This window comes from Apodemus sylvaticus, chromosome 1 (assembly GCF_947179515.1).
Source record: "Apodemus sylvaticus chromosome 1, mApoSyl1.1, whole genome shotgun sequence".
Taxonomy (NCBI): Eukaryota; Metazoa; Chordata; class Mammalia; order Rodentia; family Muridae; genus Apodemus; species Apodemus sylvaticus.
In genome coordinates, this window is record NC_067472.1 from 198,692,905 (window position 1) to 198,713,324 (window position 20,420).

The 20,420-nt window shown below is 40.1% G+C and overlaps 1 protein-coding gene across 12 annotated transcripts in view; it reads left to right on the top strand.

Moving 5' to 3' along the window:
* The first annotated feature begins 589 nt into the window (after positions 1 to 589).
* LOC127674881 (zinc finger protein basonuclin-2-like) overlaps positions 590 to 20,420 on the top strand; it is a 141,735-nt gene continuing 121,904 nt past the window's right edge. For all 12 annotated transcript variants that reach the window (XR_007975397.1, XR_007975403.1, XR_007975402.1 and 9 more), the window contains exon 1: positions 590 to 708. The gene's annotated coding sequence lies outside the window, so the exon portion shown is untranslated. The remainder of the gene's footprint in view (positions 709 to 20,420) is intronic.

Genomic DNA, 20,420 nt, shown 5'->3' on the forward strand with positions numbered 1-20,420 from the left:
ATATTCCTCCAGGCCTATATGCCACTGAGAGAGACAAGTAGCTGTCTGGACCTGCTGACGGTGAAGGCCTCTCTCTGCCTTGCCCAGTGACAATCTTCTAGTGTAAGAATGAGGCTCTTTCCTGAAAGGCTCTCTGCTGAAATCCAGAAGACCCAGTTATGGGGCAGTGCATGAGACAGCTTGCCTCTTGCTCAGCTTCCAGAAGATGCTCATGGCCACTGGGTTATATCAGAGAAGAAAGGAGGCACAGGACAAGGAAAGCACTGTATATTTTACTTCTTCAGCGTTTACTATCTTTCTCATCCTCTGGGACTTTCTACTTAGGACTCTGTCACTTTTAGGGTACTGGTATACATATGAAATAATTCTGGTAATATCTTTGCTATGTAAACTTCCTATCTGCCTAAGTGTGTAAAATTGCATCTCTAGTCCATATTTGTTTAAAGCATAACCTCAATGAGATTTTAAAATGAAAGTATATGTGGAAACCAAGATTCTAGGCAGACCTCCAGCACGCGAACAGCAGACCACCAGCGCTGCAGACCGGACCGCGCATGCGCGAACGGCGGACCCGACCGCGCATGCGCGAACGGCGAACCCGACCGCGCGAACGGCGGACCCGACCGCGCGAACGGCGGACCGCGCGAACAGCGGACCGATTGCAGTACCCTCCTCTAAGAGAAATAGAGATCGGATGGACAAATACAGGTATATTTATTTATGACATAGATCAATAATGAGTGGGTCACCAAATGTTTTAGTACTATTATGAAATTATATTTCTGAAGTACTGATATGACAGTATCATAAATCTTTGTTTTTCATGCTTTGTACTAAACCCAGTATGGCATGGGACAAGCATTCCGTTATTCAGATTTTAAGAGCCATCAGATGAATGTCTGTGTGCTATATGTAGAATAACTCACTGGGGGTTTTACATGAGACCTTAGGCTGGTGGTTTTCAACCTGAGGCGCTTTCACAGGGGTTGCATATCAGAAATCTGAATATCTGGTATGTATATTACAGCTCATAGCAAGGAAAAATGGACTGGAGCATGAAGGATCTGATGGAAGGAGGATGGAGGGTACTGGGAGAGACAACTGGAATTGGGTGGCATTTCAAAGGTGAGGTAGAAACCTAGTGCAGTAGAAACTCTAAGGAACCTACAAGGATGACCCTGGCTAAGACTCCTAGGGGTACAGAGCTTGAGTGAGCTGTCTTCTGTAACCAGGCAAAACTTCCAGTGGTGGGAGTGGGACATCAACCCAGCCACAATGTTTCAGTATATGATTTATCCTACCTGTAAGGTGGCACTGAACTTGTGGGTGTGGCCAGCCAATCAGTCTCCATCTTGAGACTCATGCTATAAGAGGAAGCCCACCCCTGACACTGCCTGGAGGACCAAGAGCAGAGACTGGATAGTCCAGAGTCCCAGGATAGAACCAAACATGAGCAGTCAATGAAATGATTCTGCTATACTCATAGACCAGAACCTAAAGCCTAGCATAAGCATCATCAGAAAGTCTTCATCCAGCAACTGATGGGCTCAGATGCCGAAGCCCACAGCCAAATATTAGACTGCATTCAGGGGATTCTGAGGAAGATGGGGGTCATAGGAGCCAGAAGAGGGGTCAAGAATACAAGAAAAACCAGAGTCAACAACCAGGGTTCATCAGGTGCTCAGGGAGACTGAAGTGGCAATCAGGGAGCCTTCAGGGGTCTGACCTAGGCTCTATGCATGTATGCTATGGTTTGTATAGGTTGATCTTCTTGTGGGAAATTGTCTTTGACTCTTTTACCTGCTTTTGGGACCATTTTTCTTCTACTCGGTTGCCTTGTCCAGCCTAAAAATGAAGGGAGGTAACTAGTCTTTCTGCAACTTACTGTGCTGTGTTAATATCCCTGGGAGGCCTGTAGAGGAGGAATGGATCTAGGGGAGAAGGAAGGTTCAGGGAGAGACTTGGAGGAGAGGAGGGAAGGGAAACAGAGTTAGGGATATAATTGTATGAAAGAATAAAAAAAATAAAAATTTACAGTAGCAAAAATTTTTATAACGTAGGAATGAAAATAACTTTATAGTTGGGGGTCACCACAATAGGAGGTGCTATATTAAAAGGTCACAGCATTAGAAGTTTGAAAACCACTGCCTTTAGACAGTCTGTACTGACTGATTAAAACAGAAAAGCTCTTAAACTTTGTGAGGTTTTTATGTGTAAGTTCTACATCCTGCCCAGGTGTGTGAGCTCTAGTTGCTTTGTTTTGCAAAGTAGAACTCAGCATTTAGATATTTTTAGTCTTGTTTTGTTTTGAGATGGAGTGGGGTGGGGTCTGGGTGGGCCGGGGTTGGGTGGGGTGAGGGGCAGTGGTGTCTCAGGTTGGCTACAAAGTTGCTATGTAGCCAAGGCTGGTTTGGATTTCCTGATCCTTATTGTCTGGACAGTGCTGTTACTGCAGTGTGAACACCCACTCCAAGCTACATTTCCTTTTTTATTTTTAGGAGGTAAAATTTATCAAACTTTTGAGGTTTTATGATATAAAAAATTAGGTGCTCAAGGTCTTATGTGTGAAGTAGAAGCAATAACCCTAAAATTAAGCAGTACAAAATGCAGTACAGGATAAATACCATTAAAGAATAACCACAGAGTGGTTGGTCTTTGGTCTTCTATGCTACATCTAGAAACATTTTTTTCAATGTTCTTTTCAAAGCAACCTTTCCTTTAGTGGCTTATCGTTCTTTTTTTCCCCATTGACTGAGAGGTGGGAGTAACAGAAGCACACATGTGTGCATACACATGGACACACACACACACACACCCTTGTATATGGTTATGTGGGAGTAAGATGCATTCATACCTGTGGATGGGAGGGGTAAGAGTAGCGTGTGTGTGTGTGTGTGTGTGTGTGTGTGAGCACAGGCTTGGGAACACGTGCAACACAGTATATATCCTATGAGGGCAAACATCTCTGTGCCCTGTAGATAGAATTGATGTGTCTTTGCAGCCTCATTTAGGTCGGTATCAAATTATCCGGATGTTTCTCATTACTTTGTGCTTTGGAATATGATCAGAGGACATTACAGATGGACATGGGAGTCTTGAGTACTTCCTCTCAGATAGGGAGAGATCTAATTGTGTTGATTCCAGGGCAACTCTGGCCCCTCTCCTAGGCTGAGCACTTAGGTAAAGAACCCCAACAGCTTTTACCCCTCTTACTTTTTTTCTGCCTCCCCTTTCCATATAGCTTAGCATATCCCTTATCTTTATATGTTTCAATGTTCTCAAGCAGGGGTCCTGGGAGCACCTTACTGAAGGGGCTGTGCCTGGTCCAGTTTTTGATGGGTTTTATGAGAATAGCAGTGCTCACTTTCCTCTTTGGCATTTCTTGGGGCATATTCCATGCTGCTTCCCTGTGTGCAGCACTGTGTTAGTGTGGGGTAGGTGACCATGGAGACAGGCCAGAGGCAAAGACTGTGGCCTGTAGGACGAAGGAGCCACATCATTTAAAGAAAGGGCTTGGGTCTAGTTACAAAGTACTGGAGAAAGCCATCTCCTGCTTTTGGTATTGGTGTGTTCCTCTTTTCTTTTCTGCTTCTCTTTTCTCTTAAGTTTGGGCCAATATTAGATACTTAGTAAAGATTCATAATAGTATTGCATACTATGTGATATCAGACTTCCAATGCATTGTTTTATGATGAACAAAAGATGAAAAAGTGAAAGCCATCTCTGTCATTTGACACCAGCACTGACTTTTTCGCGATACTTATTTTGAGCTTTCAGCTCTTTGTCCCTTCATGAACACTTTATGGAGACAGACAGACTTGTTACGAGAAGAGAAGGTATAAAGATAAGAAGACCCTCAACATCCACTTGATAGCACCCGTGAGACAGAAGCCGGTGGAGTCACCGGTGCTCACCACTTTCCTATGCACAGTTTTAGTCTCAGTTTTCAGTAGTGTGCAAGTTTTAAGAGTACTCGCTCTAAAGTTAGACATTTTTATTTGTTTAAAAATTTAAAATTCTCACATTTAAAATTTTACATTTGGATATTTGTGTTCTAAATAGAAGATTAAGTGGAGGTGGGTGGAGGGGAGAATGAAGAAATTACAGAGGTGATGTGGAGCAATGATGGAAATATTAGTAGAAGGATGTGTCGACGAGCTTAGATCTAGCCTGCTCAGAGAGCCCCGTGCTTAGGTGCTATAGGCCTTGGAATCAGTTGATTGATTGATCCTTATCCAGACCCAACCCCAGCTACATGATCTTTTCCAGCACCTATTTCTCAGGAACCACCCCTCCTCCCCATCTTCCTCTTCTGTCCTCTGAATTTTATTGGGCAAGTCTCATCAGGTAGACCTGCCCCCCTGTCTCTCACAGCTTTTGATGCCACCATCTTGCCCTAAGATACATCATGTGCAATGCACAAGTCTTATGTTTGTTGAGTGCAACATTTAAGAATTCTATCACGAAGCACCCACTCTTGAGTCTTTCTTCTTCACCTTCATGAAGTCTGTGAATTATATCTTAGGTATTCTAAACTATTGGGCTAATATCCACTTATCAGTGAGCGCATACCATGTGTGTTCTTTTGTGATTGGGTTACCTCACAATGATATTTTCTAGCTCCATCCATTTGCCTAAGAATTTCATGAATTCATTGTTTTTAATAGCTGAGTAGTACGCCATTGTATAAATGTACCACATTCTCTGTATCCATTCCTCTGTTGAAGGACATCTGGGTTCTTTCCAGTTTCTGGCTATCATAAATAAGGCTGCTATGAACATAGTGGAGTATGTGTCATTATTACATGTTGGAGCATCTTCTGGGTATATGCTGGAGTGGTAGTTTTCTAAGGAACTGACAAACTGATTTCCAGAGTGGTTGTACCAGCTTGAAATCCCACTAACAAAAGAGGAATGTTCCTCTTTCTCCACATCCTCACCAGCATCTGCTGTCACCTGAGTTTTTGATTGTAGCCCTTCTGACTGGTGTGAGGTGAAATCTCAGGGTTGTTTTGATTTGCATTTCCCTGATGATTAAGGATGTTGAACATTTTTTTTAGGTGCTTCTTGGCTGTTTGATATTCCTCAGTTGAGAGCTCCGTTTAGCTTTGTACCCCATTTTTAAAAGGTTTATTTGATTGTTTGGAGTCTAATTTCTTGAGTTCTTTGCATATATTGCATATTAGCCCTCTATTAGATGTAGGATTGGTAAAGATCTTTTCCCAATCTATTGGTTTCCGCTTTGTCCTATTGACAGTGTCCTTTACCCTACGGAAGCTTTGTAATTGTATAAGGTTCCATTTGTCAATTCTGGATCTTAGAGCATAATCCATTGGTATTCTGTTCAAGAACTTTTCCCCTGTGCCCATGTGTTCACTTCTATTCCATTCATCTTCTTGCTTGTCTCTTTACCTATACCATGCAGTTTTTTAAATCACTATTGCTCTATAATATAGCTTGAGGTCATGGACCATGATTTCCCCAGAAGTTCTCTTATTGTTGAGAGTAGTTTTTGCTATCCTGAGTTTTTTGTTATTCCAAATGAATTTGAGAATTGCTCTTTCTAACTCTATGAAAAACTGAGTTGGAATTTTGATGGGGATTGCATTCAATCTGTAGATCCATTTTTACTATATTAATCCTGCCAATCTATGAGCATGGGAGATCTTTCCATCTTCTGAGATCTTTTTTATTATTTTCCCCATAATTTCGAAGAGCTTAGACTTTTAAATAAACTTAGTTTTATTGTTCCTATGATTGAAATTTCTAGAAACAATTTTATTAGGATATAATACACATACAGTTTAATGTTGTAACGCTCTGCAATTACAATTATAATTTTGAAGATACAGGAATAGATGATATATGTCATGTCTGTAAGTATGGTTATGCACTGACTTTAACCTCTTAAGTGAGATAAGATTGTATAATATAGGCTTGAGTAGCTCAGTGGTAGAGAGCTTACCTAACATGTGCAAAATTCTGGGTTTGATGCCCTCCCCCCAACAACAACAAAAAAATATATTTCTAGTATTCAGGAGGTAGAGGAAGGAGGATCAGGAGTACAAGGACATCATGAGTTCAAGACCAATCTGTGCACATGAGATCAAGACCAGACTGCACATGAAATCCTGTCTCAAAAAGCAAAAAACATAACCTTTGAAGAACTTTAATTAGGTATTTGGTGAGATCTACACACCTGAATGATCTATTAAGGTAATTAATGTATTACTAAATATCTAGGGAAAATCAAAAAGCACAAATAAGCAGAAATATACACTATTCTTGATAAATTAGTTATCATGGAAGATCATGTAGTAATGGTGTGATAGCTGCCAAGAGACTACAGGGACAGAGTCTTGCTGAGAATGTGATAGCTGTAAATGCCTGCCTTAGAGCTATTCATTTGAAATTGGTTTCAGACACCCATGTCTAATTCTTGTAATGCTATCAAGATTTCTGTGACCTAAGTTTTGGCTTTCTGAATCATTGGATAACATGATGCATCTGGTTGGTGATAAAATAATATAATCCATTTTTGATCAGAAAAGTCAAAATTAAGTTTTTGAATTCAATTAATAAATTGACTCCAAAAATAGTTATAAATGGTGAGTTAGACATTTGAGCAAGTGTAATGTTGGAAGTATCCTGCAGTGACAGCATTCATGTTGGTTTCTTTCCCCTACAATGTTTAGAACTTTAAATACATTTGAAAAAAAGAAAACAGAGCTGTGTAAGAATTGATGTGAAGTTTTATGCAGAAAAAGATTAACATACATGCCTGTTGTAGCATCTTTCTGTTGACCAACTTGTTGTTTTATAGACTTAAATAACCAACTCCATTTGCCAAACCACTGATAGTTCTCCTTTAAGATAGATTTTATGAATTCAGAGTAAAAATGCTATTCTCCATTGCCTGTGAAAGCTTCTGAAGAGACTACAGGGACAGAGTCTTGCTGAGAATGTGAGGCTGGTTTCCAGCTCAGTCCTGCTTCACTCTCCCAAGGGTTGCCATTGTGGGCATATGTGACCACACATAGCTACGAAAAGTTTTAAGCAGAATGTGAGATGGCAGGGGTACCCTGTGACATTAAACAGTTTTATAGAGAGCTTTTAGGCTCAAAAGTAAAAGCTGACGTATAAACCTACATTGTATATTTTCTCTTGGTTGAGCAAATCTATGTGTTGTGCATAAACAAATACTCGTGACATTAGAAAGGTAAAATCTGGGGAAGCAGAAATTTGTTCAAGTATTTCTGGGGCTGACATTCATACTGATACTCATGTCAAAATAAAAGGCAGTTATTAAACAGTTTCTATTGTGTGGACTGTATGTGGACTGTATGTGTGTGTTTGAGTACATGTGCATGCATGTAGGTACCCATGCCTGTTCTGTGTATATGGAGAGCAGAAGGTAGCATCCAGTCTTCCTCTGTTGCTTTTCTTTGGGAGATGGGGTCCTTTGCTGAACTTGTAACTCACAAAGGCTAACCAGCAAAAACTAGCCTATCTCTGCCTCCACCTCTCAGTATTTGGATTATAGATGTGTATTGCCATGTTTTATGTGGGTATGGAGGTCCTAAATTCAGGTGCTCATGTTTGCATACCAAGCACTTTACCCTGAGTCATTTCTCTAGTCCCTTGATTTTTAAAGTTAACTTATTATTATGCATACATATACATGCATATCATGTATATCTGGGTTTTTTTGTAGCTCCTGTAAATTGTGTTTTGATAAACCCATTAATTTTTATGACTTCTTGGGTATCAATTAAGAAAATAATTATTGTTGGATGTGGTGGTTTGTTTTTGTAATCTGAGCATTCTGGAGCTGAGGCAGGAGGATTATCAGTATTTTGAAGTCATTCTGGACTCCAGAGTGGGTTCTGGGACAGATTGGACCAGAGTGAGACATTGCCTCAAAAAGAAAAGCATTTTTTATTAATTAGGGCGATTTTGGCTAAATTACACTGTTAAAATTTCTTCTGCTTCATCCTACTACCTTTCTTAATAGTAGAAAATACTAATTTTGCGTGGGATCTGTAGATCTTAGAATTATTTTATTGTTATACAATAGAAAAACAATGTTCAGAATTCATACTTGGGAGTCACAGTCTTCCCAGAAAATGGGTAGATTTTTAGGGTTGGGGTGGGGTAGCAGTTGAATCATTTCTTTCGCTCCAGCTTTATCTGTAATATTGGAACTTTTGGATCTGTAAAAATTCTGAGGTGCTCACTCATGTTGGAAGTAAACATTAGTACTTTTCTTTTCTTGTTAGCTGTAACCTACTACACATTTTCTTTTGGCCAAATCTCAGTCTTTTGTAAAACTTACATAACAGGCTTCTTACATAGTTCTGTGATGGAAGAGAGGGCTTTCTGCAGGCCTTATTTTAAGATGGTAAGCTCTGCTGGACCAAAACCTGAGGGCGTAATTAACAGTGTCTGTGGAGGGACCACGTGCACTGACTTCATGGGCCATTTGGCCTACTAGATGGGATTTAGGTCCTCATTCATTGTCGTGTGCTGTATTCCTGTGGGAGTATAAGGTCTAGCTGCTTTACATTGAATAAGTTCCGAATGTTTGATCTTGTTCCAGGGTGGGTGATTATACTCGAGAATGCACTTAATTACAAGCTTTATGTGTCTAGCATCCATTCAGCCTACGTCCTCTTCACTGCACCTGACATCATCTATGGAATTTCATTTGCAGGTTTTGGGAAGTCTAAAGCTGTCACATTTGAAATCTGCTTTGTGATGTGTGTGTGTGTGTGTGTGTTGTGTGTTGTGTGTTGTGTGTTGTGTGTTGTGTGTGTTTCCACTTGCCATTTTGGAACTTTTTTGATTAGAATTTATGTATTAGTATTAATGTTATCAACAAAACAAACACATTTGCTAAAATTCTCAGGAAAGAGGCATCATTTATGAGTGGCGGGTGATCTGAGAATGTTTGTAGTCAGGTGTGGAAGCCACAGGCCCATGTTGATAGCCTCATCTATTGCTTCAGTTGTTGAGAGAGGGCTCTGACTGAACCTGAGTTCACCCTTCCAGCTAGCCTGCCTGGCCAGCCACCTGTGGGAGGCTTACCGCTGCCTCAGCAGCACGAACTTACAGATGTGTGCTTCCATGTTCTGCCTCTTAACATCTTTTTAATGTTACGATTTTATTATTGGATAAAAATCTAATTGGTCGTGATTTACTACTAAGTTTTTTTGATAGAATCATCTTCCATTTAATTTTTTTACATAGTTCTTTCGGTTTAAGGGGCAGGTATCTTTACATCTCTCAGACAGACTTTGTCAACATTATGTCGTGTTGCCTCATGTGTTTTATTTTCAAGATTTTGATTTATTCATGATTGAGAAGCCTGTAATTAGATTTCAGGATTTTATCAGAATTTATAAGTGCATTTGGTCACTGTGCAACTTCTTTGGAAGATACATATTTTCCCTTTATTTATATTTAATGTGTGTGTGCACGCGTGCACATGCATGTGCATGGGATTGGATGCTTTCCTTCAACCATGCGGGTTTCAGGCATCAAACTCAGGTTGTCAAACTTGGTGGCAGGCACCTCTGTCCGTTGAACAGCCCCACCAGTCCTGTTCTTTTTCTATCAAACAAATTTTCTTACATAAAATTCTTTAATGTGGAAGGCTTAGAGAAAGAGCAGAGTAGGTCTTTCTCTTTTTTTTCATTTCTCCTGAGAAGTCTTTAAAAAGATGTTTATACAAATCAAATATGCTTATAACTTAAAAGAAATAATTTGGTGTGGCAAGTTTTAGGTAATAATAATAAAAAGTATATACACACTCTGTAACCTTTCTTTAAGTCTTTGGTTTAAGTCCTCTGTCATACAGTGCCAAAGCGTTGTTCTGAGCTGTGTGTGTTGAAACATGCATGCCTGTCCTAGTGTCGTAACTAATTATATCTCTGACATGCTTACTTCTAGTAATTGGATGTCGACCTCCCACAGCATGTGTTTTAACTTTTAGCTTTATCTGGAGGACCTGCTATAGGAATGAAGTTTTTACCACATAGCAGCTTAACAGTGTACACAGATCCTGTTTAAAATATACCATATACTTTATGTTTTGCAGAAATAGTGTATGTCCAGGGGAAAGGTTTTTTTTCCTTTTATTGAAAATTAATTTTTCTTACATAATATATCCTGATCAGGGTTTCCCCTCCCCCTGCTCCTCTCTGTTCCTCCCCACATCCTTTCTGGTGTGGCTCCATTCCTTTTCAGTCTCCTTTGAAAAGAATAGGATTCTAAGAAATAATAATAAAATATAATAAGATAAATCATTGCATCCAAGTTGGCTAAGGCAAAACAACAGAAGGAGAAGATCCAAGAGAAGGCTACAGAATCAGACACACTTGTCCATACCTTCCGGAATCCCTTAGGATCACTGAACTAGAATCCATATCGTATCCGCAGAGGACCTGCTGCAGACCTGAGGAAGCCCTGTGTGCATGCTGCTCTGTCTCTGTGAGTTCCTATGAGCTTTACTCAGCTGATTTAGAAGACCCTGTTTTCTTGATGTCCTCCCCCCTCTGGCTCTTAGGCTCTTTAACATCTTCTTCCCCCAGGTCCCCTGAACCCAGAGGGGAGGACATTCCATTTAGGGCTGATGGAGGGCTTGGTGGAAACATCCCATTTCTGGCCCCAGTGTCTCTCACTCTCTGTGTAGTGTCTGGTTAGATCTCTATCTGTTCCCATCTGCTGCAGGAGGAAGCTTCTCTGATGCTGGCTGACGAAGGCACTGATCCTCTGTGGTTCTCCCGGATTGTAACTTGGTTATCTCTGACTTAACAGCTAAAACACATATAAGTGAATACATACCATGCGTCTTTCTGAGTCTGAGGAAAAAGTCTAAGCAGTGGAAAAAAATTTTAGTTGAGCTGACATGCATATCTGCCTTTGCTGATAATTATACACTGTGTCAGCTGACTTTGCTGTTTCATCTCTGGATTGACAGCTCAGTATGAGAGTGAAGTTTTTCAGAATTTATTTTCCCTTCAAGTTTTTCAAAGATCAACTTGTAGAAGAGACTGGATGAAGTGCTGGTCACTTAATCTTCATGGTCGACAATGATTTGACAAATATTCTATGAAAATGCTCCAAGGAGAGTTTTTACAGACCAATTTAGAAATTCTGTCTTGGACATGCTTGTGACTAGAGCTGTAAATGTTTGTTATGTGCACAAGCATGTATGAAAATATGTGATCCTTGTCTATGCCTGCTGAAAGAGAACTTTACCAGTTCTAAGTCTCTGAACTGCAGTCCCGTAGAAATTAAAGTCTTAAGAGTGGGAGCAGTGGTGAATTTGGAATTACTGGACAGCTAGCTGATTAAAGAAATAAAAACTTTACTGGTTAAATCAGTTTCTCTCAGAATTCTACCTAACAAATCCTTCCCTTAAAAAGAAATGTTTCTGTTTCTTTAAGCTCCTTCACAAGTGGAACTCTGAATTCCACTTCCTAACATTCTTGAGTAAATCTGATTTCTAAAGGCATATGGACACTTTATAGACTTGGCACACTAAAAATATTTAGTCATAAGCCAACAAATCAAACCCAGATATACTGACTTATGTAAATGCCAATCATATTATATATCAATGGTTGGTAAATTAGCATGTTATTAAGTGCACAAAAACTCACACTTCAATTTTAAGATATTGTGAGAAGTTGGTAACCCATAAGTATATGCTTTTTTAAAGTAGTGAAATAACTTTTTGATTAAAAACTCCTACCACCACTGCAGAGTTTTCACACGTTCACTGTTGTTTCTTGGTGCCACCAGCTCTGCAGTTGTGACAGGGGAGGACAAAGCCATTTATTTTGTTTCTTTTGCCGTTTGTTTTTAAATCATTCACTCAGAAATAACTAACTGCTATATTGTTTAGGATCTCCCCTTACACCAGTGGTTCTCAACCTTCCTAATGCTGCGACCATTACATTTTCTCATAAAATACATTTTCTCATAAAATAATTTTACTTGATACTTCATAACTGTAATTTTGCTATTGTGATGAATTGTAGCAGTATCTCTTTGTAAATATCTCCATTTTCTGCTGGTTTCTTTGAGGTTATGACACACAGATTGTGAATCACTGGCTTATACACACAGTTATTTTTTGTCCTGAACTTAATGTAGCACAGAATTTTTTTTTAATTTGAACATTTTTATTTTGCAATTAAAGAAATACATTTCTGTACAAATAAATTTTTCTTTAGTTGCTTACATTTGGATATTCTTACATAATGCAAGTTTTAAAAATAATGACATCTTATTTGCATACAGAAAACCAGTTGTTAAAGATTGATGAATAGTACATAGACTTTAGAGTTTCTAAGTAAAACACATTTGGTTGTGTTGAAGAGATGGCACAGATGTTAAGAGCACTGATTGCTCTTCTAGAGGTCTTAAGTTCAGTTCCCAGTAACCAAATGGTGGCTTACAATCATGGATATGATTCTATGATTCCCTCTTCTGATGTGCATGAAGACAGAGTACATATGTGTGTGTGTGTGTGTGTGTGTGTGTGTGAGAGAGAGAGAGAGAGAGAGAGAGAGAGAGAGAGAGAGAGAGAGAGTGTGTGTGTGTGTGTGTAAATCTTCATTAAAACATTTATTTAATAGAGTTTTATTTCTGAAAGGGTCATGTAAATGTGTATAATAGTGAAGAGATTTATATTTTTAAGTGATACCTCAGTACCGTTACTTTTGGCTTTACAATAAAGGGAATGATACCTTTGGAGCTAACAAAGATCTGAATTTGAATATTAATTCTACTACTGAAGAAAGGTAGTCTTGAGGGCATTGTTTTATCTGTTTTTACATGTGGCTTGAAAAATATAACAGAATTTACCCTACAACTTTAATATTATATGTCCACACTGTTATGCCTTGAGAAAATTAACTTTAATTTTGAAATGAGTTTACACCCATAAGAAAGTTGAAAATGGTACAAGACTTCCTAAATGTCCTTCACTTGGATTATGAATCGAATTAGTTATCATACATATATAATCACACGCCATAAATTGGGTCATCTTAAAGTACAGCATCACCAATACTATTTAATTCTGGTATGTTTCCCACCCCCATTACACCCTCCTTAACTCCTGCTCAGACTTTGATATCTTTCGCTTTTTGATCAGTATTTCTTCTTTCTATAAAACAGGCAAAAAGTATTTATGCTTGAGTATTTTGAGATAATGTACATGAAAATGAATATGGCATTTGCCTGATACAAGAGATAAGGATCTATTAGTTTCTTGTCTTTATCCTGGGTATAGAAATATCAGACTTACAGGAGTTATTCTGAGGGATGTGATACCAGTTTGTTTTAGTAATAAATTTTGTACTAGTTTAGCAGGCACAAAATATATGAGAATTTAAAAAAACAAACAAAACTAAACAACCCAAATCAACCAGCATAGGTTAATATGTTAAAATTATAAACAGGAAGTCAAACACAGCAAGCATGTGTATGTGTGCACATATACACTGGTCTATTAAATATGTTGTAAATACATGCTTTTCTGCATTCTTTACCTAATTAGAAAAGGCAAAACATTTTTTAATGCTCTTGTCTGGAGTTATGGCTACCTTCATCTTACTGTGTCAGAGCAACACACAAAATAGTAAATGAGGAGTTGGAGCAATTGGGACTAGAAAACATTGTCCACAGTCCAGTGGTCCGTGTCACCGTTCCTCTGCTTCCAGGATATAGTGCATAATCAGGAGAGGCAAGCCAAGCCAAATCCTCTTAGAACACCATGTCTGGGAGGTTACAGGGTCCCCAAGGTTTGTTCCTTCTTATCATTGTAACACTCTCACTGTGACAAGGAGATCTGGGAAGTCACCTGAGGATGTGATGAAAACCACATTCCTATCACTTTTCTTTCCTCTTCTGAACATTTAATGGATAGGGAATGTGTTTAGTTTTCATATATATATTTAATTACATAGTCTATATAAACTCATATATAAAACAAGTCAAAAAATTAAATCATAAAACAGAATAACCAAGTGAAAGAACCTGTATCTGTTTTCATGTGCTTGAGGTTACATGCAAGAATAGTATTTCCTGACTAGTCATCCAAAGCTCTTGCTAGGAAACGGCCTTGCTTTGTGTTTACAAGGGAACGTTGTAGCAGCAATCAGAACCTTTGTAGCCTGTAGCCCATTTTAGAGACATGTCAGGTTAGGAAAAAATTTTGCTTGTCTCTCCTGGATTCTTGGAGACAGGGACTCACAGACTGGCTCGGAATTGGGGACATTGCCACCCTGAGCTCCTGAGTGCTGGAGTGACAGGCCTTTACCACCATGCCTGCCTATCAAGTTAAGTGTTTCAGGAACCCGAGGATAATGATTTTTCAGCTTGTTTTTCTGATGATAATCATGAAAGAAAAGGTTTTTAAAAATCTGTTTTGAAATAATATTTTGTTATGTAAAAAAAAGAAATACCAGGATATATTGCTCAATATTTGTTAGCTTTGGCTAGCTTTGTTCTATAAATTAATAGTATATTAAAACTACTTCCTGAGAATATTTCATTTTTTATTTGTTCTTAAGGTTTCCAGAAATTTTCGTTAAACCTGTATTTTGATTCCAACCAGAATTTTTTTTAACAAAAAAAGTAAATAAATTTTGTTTTAATCTGTGCAGCTGTAGTTCACTTTGCAGTCATGAGAAATATCTATTTTATTAAGTCCTATGAGGAATATGTGTCACATACATTTAAGAAAAAACTATTTGGTGTTTTGATTATTATGTGACGGGAAGTATTTCTGTTCTGGTCCAGTCTGTTTGGAGTTCTGTAGGCTTCTTGTATATTCATGGGCATCTCTCTCTTTAGGTTAGGGAAGTTTTCTTCCATAATTTTATTGAAGATATTTGCTGGCCCTTTAAGTTGTAAATCTTCACTCAGTCATCAAACCCTGACTCATTGCGGATGCTACAAAGTACTTCTAACAAGAGCCTGGTATGGCTGTCTTCTGAGAGGCTCTGCCAGAGCCTGACAAATAGAGGTGGGTGCTCACAGTCAACCATTGGACTAAGTGCAGAGTCCCTGATGGAGGAGTCAGAAAAGGAACTGAAGGAGCTGAGGGGCTGAAGGAGCTGAAGGGCAGCCCAATGGAGGGAGCAACAGTGTCAACTGGCCAGACCCCGGGAGCTCCCAGGATTGGACCACCAACCAGAGTACTCATGAAGGGACCCATGTCTCTGGCCACATATGTGGCAGAAGATGGTCTTGTTGGACATCAGTGGGATGAGCAGCCATTGGGCTTGAGGTGGTTCAATGCCTTTGTATAGGGGAATGCCAGGGCAGAAAGACAGAAGAGGATGAATGGTTGGGGGAGCACTCTCATAGAGGCTTGGAGAGAGGGGGTGGGATAGGGGGTTCCGGAGGAGAGACCTGAAAAAGGGGTAATGTTTGAAATGCAAATAAAGACATTATCTAATTAAAGAAAAAAAAAAGAAAAAACTATTTAAGATGAAAAATTCCAAAAATGACTTTCCCCTGGTGTGAAGTAAAACAAAACCCCCAACACATCTCTGTCTGTGGTAATGACATTGAGGTGACAAACTGCAGGCAGGTGAGGTTCCTGGGGGTGATCTCACACCTGCACCATGATCTTGGGAAAAGCTGGGCTTGGAACTGCCTGCTGGCCTTGCTTTCTGTTTGATGCAAGACCAGCTCTCAGGCTGAGGCCCTTGCATTTATACAGAAGATCCCAGGTCTTTGAAAATAGACAGATGGGACTGTGGTGGGCAGTGTTCCCTGGTTTTATGTAGCTTTTCTTTCAGATGGAGCAATGAAGACACCTTAGTGCTGTCCCTGCCAGGCTCCAAGCCCACATCTCTCACAGCTACCCAGAGTTTGGTCTGCCAGGCAGGTGTGACTCAGGAAGCCATAGACAAGGGTATCCTGGATCTGCAGCCCATTGCATAGCCGAGTGTGAATTTAGTTAAGGGCACTTAACTGCTGGCCCCTTCCTTTCTTTTTAGCTACCCAACAGAGCTCTGGAGGCAGCAGAAATAGTGGTCTTAGCCATGCATGCTGTAACTCTCCTGCAACTTCTTATGGAATTCTTGTGTATAGTTCTTTTACATGCTTCTCCAAAGAAAAGAGGCATATATACTTGTTAAAGTACAGGAGATTTCTGTGTGAAAGCTGCACCCATCAGTTAAGTCTTCTCAAGATTCAAGAAACCATCAGGCCCACAGATCCTTCAGTTAGTGTTCCTTTAGGTCCATAGGCTTCCCTCTCTGCTGGCTAGGGAACTGTTTTTTTTCCCCTCCTGCACTGGTGTGATTGTGGGAAATTTGCTGAGCCTCCATACATCGACTCCCAGGAACCCTGAGAAGAAATTACATTGTCTTCTTACATTTCTGTTTTTGTTTTTTAGAGACAGGTTTCTCTGTGTAGTCTTAGCTCACACTCACTCTGTAGACCAGGTTGGCCTTGAACTCACAGACTGACCCCCTCTGCCTCAAAAGTGCTGGGATCAAAGGCTCCTGCCTCTACCCCCACCAGCGCCCAGTTCTTCTTGCTTTCTTGAGGGTAGTCTGCTGCCTCTGTTCTCTCACACACTGATGTTTTCCTTTGAAGCCAGGAACCCAGAACAGAGTGTCCAGGACCAGCCTGAAGGTAGGTTTAGTTTGCCCTGACAGTGTTTTAAAGTTGTGTGAGGAGTTGGGGTGTAGCTCAGCAGAGGGCTTGCTTTGTGTGCACAAGGCTGAGTTCTTTCCACACTGAGGAGATAAAACCTTGAGCCTTTAAACTTGGGGGAGACTTTGTATGATAGCCCAGAGTTCTGGTTTCACTTTGCATTATCCACTCCCATGGACCTGTAGGTAGGAAAGCTCTATGATAGCTTTTTCCTTTGAATTACTGTTTTGTTTTGTGTTTTACCTTTTTAATACACACACAGACACACACACACGCACACACGCACGCATGCACGCACGCATGCACATACTTAGTATATGTAGGTTTTTGGTTACAATAATTTTTCCAATGAACACTTGATTAATTGTATTTTTTCTATTTACTTAAAACATTATTGCTCCAAAAACATTCACGTGGACCTGTAGGCTCCTTCTGTCGGCTTACAGACAATTCTGCCAGGCTCCAGCCAACTGCTACCTAGGTTTGAGCCAACATGGAGTATAAGAACTGCTCAGCTACACCAGCGTGTGTGTGTGTGTGTGTGTGCGCTCTCTCTCTCTCTCTCTCTCTCTCTCTCTCTCTCTCTCCATCTCCTATTCTCCTTCATTCTCTCTCTCCTCCACTTGTTGCCAGCTGGCCTCTTCTCTTCCTCCCTCCTCTCTCTTTCTGTCTTTCTGTTGTCCTTTATTCACTGCCTCTGTCCCTTTTCCTGGTCCCCTTCCCTTCCCCCAGTAAACTTCCTTTTGTACTAAGCCTGTGGTGGCTCCTCCTGGGAACCCCTTGTCTGACATGCTGAGGCGGTCCCTCCTTCTTAATGCACATTGCTTTGTAAAGCCTCGCCTTCAGCAGCAGTTCTGGCTCCAGGTATTCAGACCTTGTCCTTTACAGGAAACAGCAGGGCCTGTAGGCCTGTAGGCCACTCCCTCTGAAGCCCCTGCTAAGATTGGTTGTTAAGCCAAGGGCTGGATGATTAGAATCTTTTGGTTTTATAAGGCTCAAGACAATGGCAGAGTAAATGCTACTTTTACCAGTTTGCTATTCCACCTGCCAAGGATAAAAACAGGGAAAGTTTGCTTCAGAAGCATGCCTGGGTGAGTTGCATGACAGTAGGTCCTAATGGGCAGGTATCAGGGATACTCAGTACTCCACAGATGTTTTTATAAAGACAGCAAATCAAGTTTTTGATCTTGCTTTGTTTTATGGGCTTTATGTTTGCATTATGGCTTTGTAAGTACTGCCATTAACTGAGATGGGTCAGTAGGCAGGGGTGGAAAAAGGCTGGAGAGATTTTTCAGTCAGTTTCTCTACCTTTGTGTCTTGTTGTTCCAAAGGAGGGGCCTAGAAACCTCTTCATTAATACTATCAAGGATCATGACCATCTGAGTATTAATTAGGAAAGATAAACTATATCTTATAGGACTAAATAATACCCTGCTGTTTGGACATCCTTTCACGATACCAAGAAAAATAGAAAGAACTGAGTTTTGATTTAGAAGATTCAACTCCTTGACTTCATATATCGCCTTTTTTCCGGTACCAGCTTGCATAAATTCTTATGCAACAGGCCTTGACTTCTATGACAATAAATAGCTATGATGAAAATATCCCCCCACCCTACCTGTGTCATTGATTTTTGAGGGTTCTATAATACTACAGATATACACATATATACATAAGGAAATGTGAGATAATATATCTCTGATGTAAGCTGCTGTTTTATCAATGAAACAGAATTGTATCACAGCTACCTTGGGGGGCTTCAGGTCTGCTGTTGTTTGTCTTTTGAATCCATGTGGGGAGTATAGGATTTTTTTTTGATGATCCTTTTTTGTGGATATGGATAATAATTAAAGTTACTACAACACATTGGGTTTGGGTCCTAGAAACTTCTAAACTTGTAGAGTTTTAGGAAAGGTTTCCACATGTACATTAGTGCAAACTAGTAAAATCTCGTGCTACAGTAATAGTATGGGGCATTTAACTGCTTAGGTTCATGGCACTGGCAAAAGCAGAGAATGTTTCTGTTTCCACTCAGGGTTCTCCAGCAGTATTAATGCCTCTGGAGTTTTGTTGTTACGACCTTTTTTTAATGAGAAGGAATTTATAATCAATGTTTTCAGGTCTACTGTATCTGTTGAGGGATTACACACTGGAGACCACTCTAAAGGTCAGTAAAGAAGGCGCAACAGAGGCTTATGTGTGTTTCAGATCTCAGTGTCAGCAACCTTTCCTGACAGGTAAGCCCTGTAATGAGAAGCTTGGGTAGAAGTATATACTTGTTCTAAGGAAGAGCGCTGACACCTAGGCCATTTAAACCTCAACCAGAAGAACTGATACACTTAATGTCTGACAGGAGCAAAATCTGGTTTCCTTGAAGTCACTTGGTAATCATTCTGTGAATGGGCTTGTGACATGTGGCAAAGCTAAGCCCTTCCCACTGTATGGCTGGTGGGAGCAAGAAGAAGTAGGGGCCTTGCTTGGGGACATTCATATGCATTATTGTCGGAGTTTTGGGGCAGGAAAAGCAGATTTGATTTCTTGTCCCAGTCACCAACTTGCTGGACCTAGGCAGGTTGTTCTAAATGTCTCTGAGCCTCTTGGCAATCAGACCTTATAATGTGTTTTATGCTGCATTAAGCTCCTCTCCTCCCCTCCCCTCCTCTCTCTTCCCCTCCTCTCCCCTCCCCTCCCCTCCCCTCTTCTTTCCTCTCCTCTCCTCTCCTCTCCTCTCCTCTCCTCTCCTCTCCTCTCCTCTCCTCTCCTCTCCTCTCCGCTCCTCTGTCTCTTTGTCTCTGTCTCTCTTTGTCTCTTTTTCTGTCTTTGTCTTTCTCTGTCCCTCTCCTTCTCCTTCCCCCCTCCCCTCTCTCTCACATACACACACAGGCATACACATGTATTTGTGTGTGTGTGTGTGTGTGTGTGTGTGTACTCTCAAGGGTCTAGCTCTAGTCCTAAACTGACTGTTTGAAGTAACCCTTTGTAATAGGATTCTGGGTTCTGCTGTTTGTCAAATAATTTGTTATGAAGTCAAAACTGCAGTTTAAAAAAAGGTTCTTTTGTAATGGGCCTTACAAAAGAAAATTTCCCATAATTATAATCCCTTCTTAGTCTATATTTATTATGCTTTTATATACAAATTTTAAAGTTGGTATAGAAATATGTCTTAACTACAATTATGAAAATAGATGTTGAAACTTTCATAAATCAAATAGGAGACACACACACATACATACCCATACACACACCCTTTTTTCTTATATAACCTGTATGGTCTATCTACTTTTTGCCAAGGTTCTATGCTATGTGTTAGTTTCTATTTTACAAACCAATAACAGTAAAGTGATGTGGATCTCAGAAAGCTTTTTGTCTAACTGTCCCATGTGTAGCTACGGTCAGTGTTTGCCCGTGCTATGGCCTGTGTTTTAGAGTGTGTTGAATCTTCGGAGTTTATTCTCATTCTAGGAAAGAATTGCAGAGATGTCATTCTAGGCAGAAACAAAACGTGTAGGCCTCAGAAATCTTCTTAAGTGGGATTTGTTCTGGTGCTGGGAGCTGAAGTGAGGACCTCAACATGTGGTAGGCAAACCTTCTTCCATTGAGTTACATCCCCAAATCATCACTAGTGTTTTTATGTTTCAATAACTTTTCACATTGCTCCATGAATTACTTACTAGTCTTTATAATCCACGGGTTCGGGTAGACAGCTTAGAAGCAGATGTAAGGAGGAATTC